Below are 6,149 nucleotides of genomic sequence, written 5' to 3' on the forward strand. Positions count from 1 at the left end.
CCCCCCCCAGCCGCTTTTCCCACCTGACAGAGGGTTGTCTGGGTCACCACGCTGTGTGTGTGTACAAAAGTCTGTTCTTGTCAGCTTGTTCACCCGACTAATCTGTCACTACAGGAATCTAAAGTGAAATATGCTATGTCCAGTCATTCATGAAATCTATCTCTCTCTCTCTATATATTATATATTATAACAAAAAGATTCTCATCAGGAGAGAGGGAGCTGACCTCGCTGTGTGAAAGGAGTGTTTTGTTCTGCCACGTGAAGGGAGAAGTAGAATCAGGAGAAGAAGACTGTCTGGTTTTTTCAGACACGAAACGACAGAAAGAGTGAAATCAAGACGAGAGTGCTTTTATTCGGAGACCTGAAGAGACAGAAAGAGTGAAATCAAGACAAGAGTGCTTTTATTCTGAGACACGAAGTGACAGAAAGAGTGAGAGAAAGATTCTATAAATGTATCACGGTGGTGATGAAGGGTGTTATTTCTTTCTGTGAGGCTGAATGAACAATTCAGACTTTTGACTCATGAGCTTTGTGTTCTGTGAAGTTATAACTAAAGTATTTCCTTTGTTTTGTTGTATGTTTGTGATGGGCTCAGTTGCTGTAGATGAAATTATCCGCCATTGTCATGCCGCGACTTCACGTATACGAAGTCAGTTTGTATGCAACGACGAAAACTTACCGTCAAACACTGCTATTCCACAGTCGCCCAAATTGAATTTCCGGGGGTTCCAGAGAAGAAAACTGTTTGTTGTTTGACCCAAGACCTCAAGGGGGCATCTGACAAGAAGGGTTCCATCAGTTTCGTAAATTTCCTTCCTAGTTGAAAAACTAACGATTGCCGAAGTAGTAGTTCTGATTGGTAGGGGGGGGGGTTCTCTTTGTCTCGAAACTCCTCACAACTTGACAGAAGTCACTGGGGTACTTGTAGAATGACACGGTTGGTGTGTACTTGGGTGTATAGATGTGTGCTTGGGTTTATATACGTCCTAGCGTGCAGATGTGTACTTGGGTGTATAGATGTGTGCTTTGGGTTATGTACGTCCTTGCTTGCAGATGTGTACTTGGGTGTATAGATGTGTGCTTGGGTTTATATACGTCCTAGCGTGCAGATGTGTGCCGTACTTGGGGTTATGTACGTCCTAGTTTGCAGATGTGTACTACCGTAATTGGGTGTATAGATGTGTGCTTTGGGTTATGTACGTCTTAGCATCCAGTTGTGTACATACTTGGGTTTATGTACGTCCTATCTTGCAGATGTGTGCGTACTTGGGTTTATGTACGTCCTAGCATGCAGCGAACCAAGTTTCTGTGGGTGTTTATTTCCCACTGATATGAAATAGCGTGCAGCTATCTCGGAGATATCCTTGCACAGGTTTGTTTTGGGCGTTGCAGCAAATAGTTGGTCACGTCTTGTCCCAGGTTCCCGGCTCTGTGTCGTCTCAATATCCCTGTCGTGTCACAGGGGATCTGGGAGAGAGAGATCTCGGAGGAGTTTGGGATTTTTTTTTCATTTTTCTTTTTCTTTTTTTTTTTTTTTTTCGTTGCCCTCGTTGATGACCAGATGCTGGTTGTCCCACCCGCCCGCCTTCCAGTCCTGAGATTGGAAAACTTGAACTATGTCTTTGCATCGAACCCAAACTGAGAGGCAAGCTTCATCTCTCAGCCGCCAATGCTTCCCAGTATTACGTTTTGTGAGTGAGGGGCGGACTTCTTCGTGCAAGGCTCGGACATACACCGTTCTGAAACATGACGTGTGGTGGTGCCTTACACTGAGTAGTGCAGATATATATAATGTCTGGGTGTGTGTGTGTGTAGCAGTGATCAGAAATGTTCCGTCAAATTCAAGTTTTTCGTTATTAGCCTGTAAGTTTCAGGTTGTGTTGAGAAAGCGTCGACCAAGGCGGAGCGGGGCGGTTCTCCCAACAGCTGACTTGTGAGCTCGTTCATACCTTGTAGGGTAGAAGAGTTTCACTTAATGGCCATATGTACGGCAGCTGTTCCCTTGTTTTGACACGGGTGTGGGATGTTTTGACACATGTCTCACCTGTGCTGTATGCAGATGCTTTGAAGGTACCGGGAAATATTGCAAGAGGCCCGGTAATTTGAGAAATTGACCCGAAAAAATTGTACGGAAAAGCTTCAACTCCAGGATTTACCCTTTGTTGGATGTGAAGGCTTTTTCAGAAGCTCTGTTGGAGTGTTTTGACGAGGAGACGAAGTATCATTTGTGTCACCACGTGCTGGAATCAGGCACTCGTCAATTTTTGGCTATATGGAGTTATTGGTATCATCTTTAAGGCTGTTCATTTCCTTTGCATTTGATGAAAAAAAAATCCATTTGTCTTGAATAGAAGTCAAGGTATTTGTGATGGAAGGAGAGAAGTCAAGGTATTTGTGATGGAAGGAGAGAAGTCAAGGTATTTGGGATTGAAGGAGAGAAGTCAAGGTATTTGTGATGGAAGGAGAGAAGTCAAGGTATTTGTGATGAAAGGAGAGAAGTCAAGGTATTTGGGATTGAAGGAGAGAAGTCAAGGTATTTGGGATTGAAGGAGAGAAGTCAAGGTATTTGGGATTGAAGGAGAGAAGTCAAGGTATTTGGGATTGAAGGAGGTGAGGTCGCCTGGTTTCAGAAGTAAATTGTCGAGAAAATGGATACCAAAGTTAGGTGACTTCCATACCTCGAGAGTCCTTGCAAACTGCACATTCTCATTTTTCGTGCCTTTCATCAAGGTTTTCCCATAAAGTCCGTACATACGGATGTTTTTATATGGACATACAAGGTGTTGAACCCCCCCAAAAAAATAGAAAACTAGAAAAATTTTCCCAACTGGCGAAAAAATGCAGATATCTTTGATTTCATTATTTTGATGGGTGCCTGATTTCACCACACTGCCTCACATTTGGCAGGGATAGAGCTGAGGTTGACCAGATTTGTCTGTAGTTTTTCCGTCAGCATAGGGATGGTTTCCGTCGTCATCGCGTCGTTGCGGGAGTTTGGCAGAGTGTTGTCATGGCCGGCCCGGGCTTGCCGGGGTTTTTCTGCAAATGTTGCTGTTTACTTCACGCGTGGTCACTTTTCAGCACAAGGGGGCTATCCCGAAAAAAATACTGTTTTGAGAAAATCGAAGGTAAAGTTTTTGCCCCTTGTTCAGTTTCTTTAAAAGACAAGGAACATTTTCTCTAAAACCTTAATCTACACACCAGTGACTCCAAACTTCTCCTATAGGAAGAGCAATGCCTTTTTTGGTGTAGGTCAAGATTTCTGGAAACCCCCGAAATCTGGGTTAGCCCACTTGTCCTTAAAAGTGACCGATTAGCTCAGCGCAGTCAGCTCTGTGTCTGTCTGTTTGTCTTGTCTGTCTGTCTGTCTGTCTGTCTGTCTGTCTGTCTGTCTGTCTGTCTGTTGAGAATGAGAGGATACAAATCTACCTGCTATTGTTGGTACAGCCAAAATCTGTGCATATATTGTGTTGTGATTTCTTGTTTTCTTAGCTTTATTTACCAAACTCCTGTCATTTTCATAGTTTTTCTTCTCAGAGTCTTTCAGTTTGCATTTAGTATTTCATTTTTTCACAATTCTTGTTGATGCAATTGATTATTTTTATTTTCCCTCGTATCTTTTTGTGGGCATTGGCATTCCCCGACCCTACGACCAGAGTCCTGTACTGGCCACTCGAATGTTTTGACCGGGCGTTTGTTGGGTGGGGAACTTGTCGCAGCCGCTGGCGTTCTATTTCTGGAGTTGAGGGACAGCTACCGAGAGATGAAGGAACTCAACAACGGCTGCTTGGGTCCTGTTTGTCTGTTTGTGTTGCGACATGTTGGAATCAGGCACTGGTCACGTTTTGGGTGTATGGAGTTCTTGGTGGAATCATAAAGCTGGTTAATGTCTTGCTTTTGATGGAAAGAAAAGTGGAACTGTCTGGAATAAAGGTTGAGGGATAATTTGTGTGTTTGAAGGAGATGGGCGTTGCCTGGTGTTGGAGGGAAAATACGTGAGAAAATGGCCACCAAAGATTGTGGGTTCCAAAGTTTGATTCGACATTCAAGTGACCTAATGCAGTTGTGAGTGCAGTAAAACCTCTACTAAAACAAACATGATACAGTTGCCAGTGCTGTAAATCCTCTACTCAAACAAACATGATACAGTTGCCAGCGCTGTAAAACCTTACTGTAAAAAAAGGTTGATTGTCCTTTTAGTGGCTTGGATCAATGTTTCCCAGTACAATCCACACAGATATGTGTTGTCGTTTGATCCCCCCACACCCCCTCCCCCCCCCCCCCCCCCCAAGAAAAGAACAGCTAAAATTGCTCCAGCAAGGGGACAATGTGGTAGTCTCTGATGTAGCTAATTTGCCAAGTGCCTGGTTCCAGCGGGACAGCTGTGTCGTTGTTGTGAGCCGTGCTGACAAAATTAGTTACTTCCCGCTATCCACAAACGGAGATATCGGCCCAAAATTGACACTAGGGTCAAATTTGTAGATTTTCTATTGATGCCATATTCTTTAACTATAATAAGCCTTCTATTATTTCATACTGATGAATTATAAAAACTTCACCTGTAAGCGTGGCATATCTTTTTCCATAGGGCTCGAATCCAAGAAGTAATTCATTTTGTCAGCACAATTCACATTTACTTCGTGGGCGGTCGGCGGGTGCTCTGGTGTGGTTTGCTCCTTCTTTCCTATCAAACATGTATCGTCCTTATCTCCCCTTCTTCTTTTTTATGTTTGTTACTCTCTTGTAACACCTCTAATCTTCTGACGCTCATATTATGGCCTTATGCAGTTGTGAGCGCCGTAAAACCTCTACTAAAACAAAAACATATGTGAGGCAGCGTAGTGGAACCAGGCTCTCGTTAAAATAATCCAAGTGAAGACACTTGCATTTTTCCGCAGGTTTGTGAATTTTTATCAATTTTTTTTTTTTTTGGCTCAACATCTTTCATGCCCATTAAAGAACACATTTCTGTGTGGATTTTTCCGAAAAACGTTGATTAAAGGCACAAAAATGTAAATTTTCAGTTACCACAGACTCTTCAGCTAAGCAAATAACTAATCTTTGACGGCCATTTTCTCACTAATTTTACTTCTGAAAACAGGTGCTCCCCACCTCCTTCTTTCGCAAATATCTCGACTTGTATTCAACATAAATGGATATTTTTTTCATCCAAATAAAGACCAGTGAACAAGCTTTAAGATGATACCAGTAACTCTACATGTCCAAAAATTGAGGAGAGCCTGGTTCCCCCACGCTGCCTCCCATTTGCTCTCTATGATGAGCCCTGACTGTTGTGGGGCCTGGGTCTGCCTCATGCATAATACCGTGCTCCTGTGCCTTGAGGAGGAGAACGCAACACGCCATCTTCTCTCTCGTCTACGGTTTTTTGTCCAGATTTATCGCCTGGCTTCAGATTCTCCGTCTGTATGGTCTTTGTTTCGTTAAGGCGAGTAGGGGAAAGTGTTGCAAGTGCCGTAAAACTCATTCTAAAACTAAACAATCTTCCGTCTGTTCTGCTTGCCCTCTTGCTTTCTCCCTGGGCAATGTGTCAAGGTCACCGGCTACTGCTCCGTCTCTCTCTCTCTCTCTCTCTCTCTCTCTCTCTCTGCTTCGTCTCTCTCTCTCTGCTCCGTCTCTCTCTTTCTCTCTCTGCTCCGTAGTCAACTCATCTGCTCAGTCTCATCTTTGTTCATTCTGTCCCTGTCGCTTTATGCTAGAAAAATTCTGAAATTATGCAAACTGAGCCCAAAAATGTGAAATTATGCGATTCTGTTAATTTTAACAAAGAATGATAAAGGAAAATAATCAGAAATTATGCAAAAAATGATCAAATTTTGCTCAATTATGCGGGGTGCATAAAACCACGAGGACAGTTCAGTACAGGAGACAGACGCCTCTCATTGCCTCAGTGGGTGGTTGGCGGGTGCTCTGGTGTGGTTTGCCTCTTCTTTTTTATCTCCCCTCCTTTTTTGCGTTTGTTACACTCTTGTAACACCTCTAATGTTCGGCACGTATATGACCTTATTGTGTTGCAAGTGCCGTAAAACTCTTACTAAAACTAAAACTGATTGCTTCAACAAGTGTTGTGTATACCCGCTGACTTTTGGGAACATCGTATCAAACGATGAATGTGCTCTCTCTCTCTCTCT

The 6,149-nt window shown here is 43.2% G+C and overlaps 1 long non-coding RNA gene across 1 annotated transcript in view; it reads left to right on the forward strand.

The window, feature by feature from the left end:
* The window catches only part of LOC118479018, a 5,259-nt gene extending 978 nt beyond the window's left edge, over window positions 1-4,281 (forward strand). Inside the window, exon 2 of the long non-coding RNA XR_004859424.1 lies at window positions 2,360-4,281. This is a non-coding gene — a long non-coding RNA (uncharacterized LOC118479018). The remainder of the gene's footprint in view (window positions 1-2,359) is intronic.
* Window positions 4,282-6,149: the final 1,868 nt, after the last annotated feature.

The sequence above is a fragment of the Aplysia californica genome, unplaced genomic scaffold, assembly GCF_000002075.1.
Source record: "Aplysia californica isolate F4 #8 unplaced genomic scaffold, AplCal3.0 scaffold01410, whole genome shotgun sequence".
In the NCBI taxonomy this organism is placed as follows: Eukaryota; Metazoa; Mollusca; class Gastropoda; order Aplysiida; family Aplysiidae; genus Aplysia; species Aplysia californica.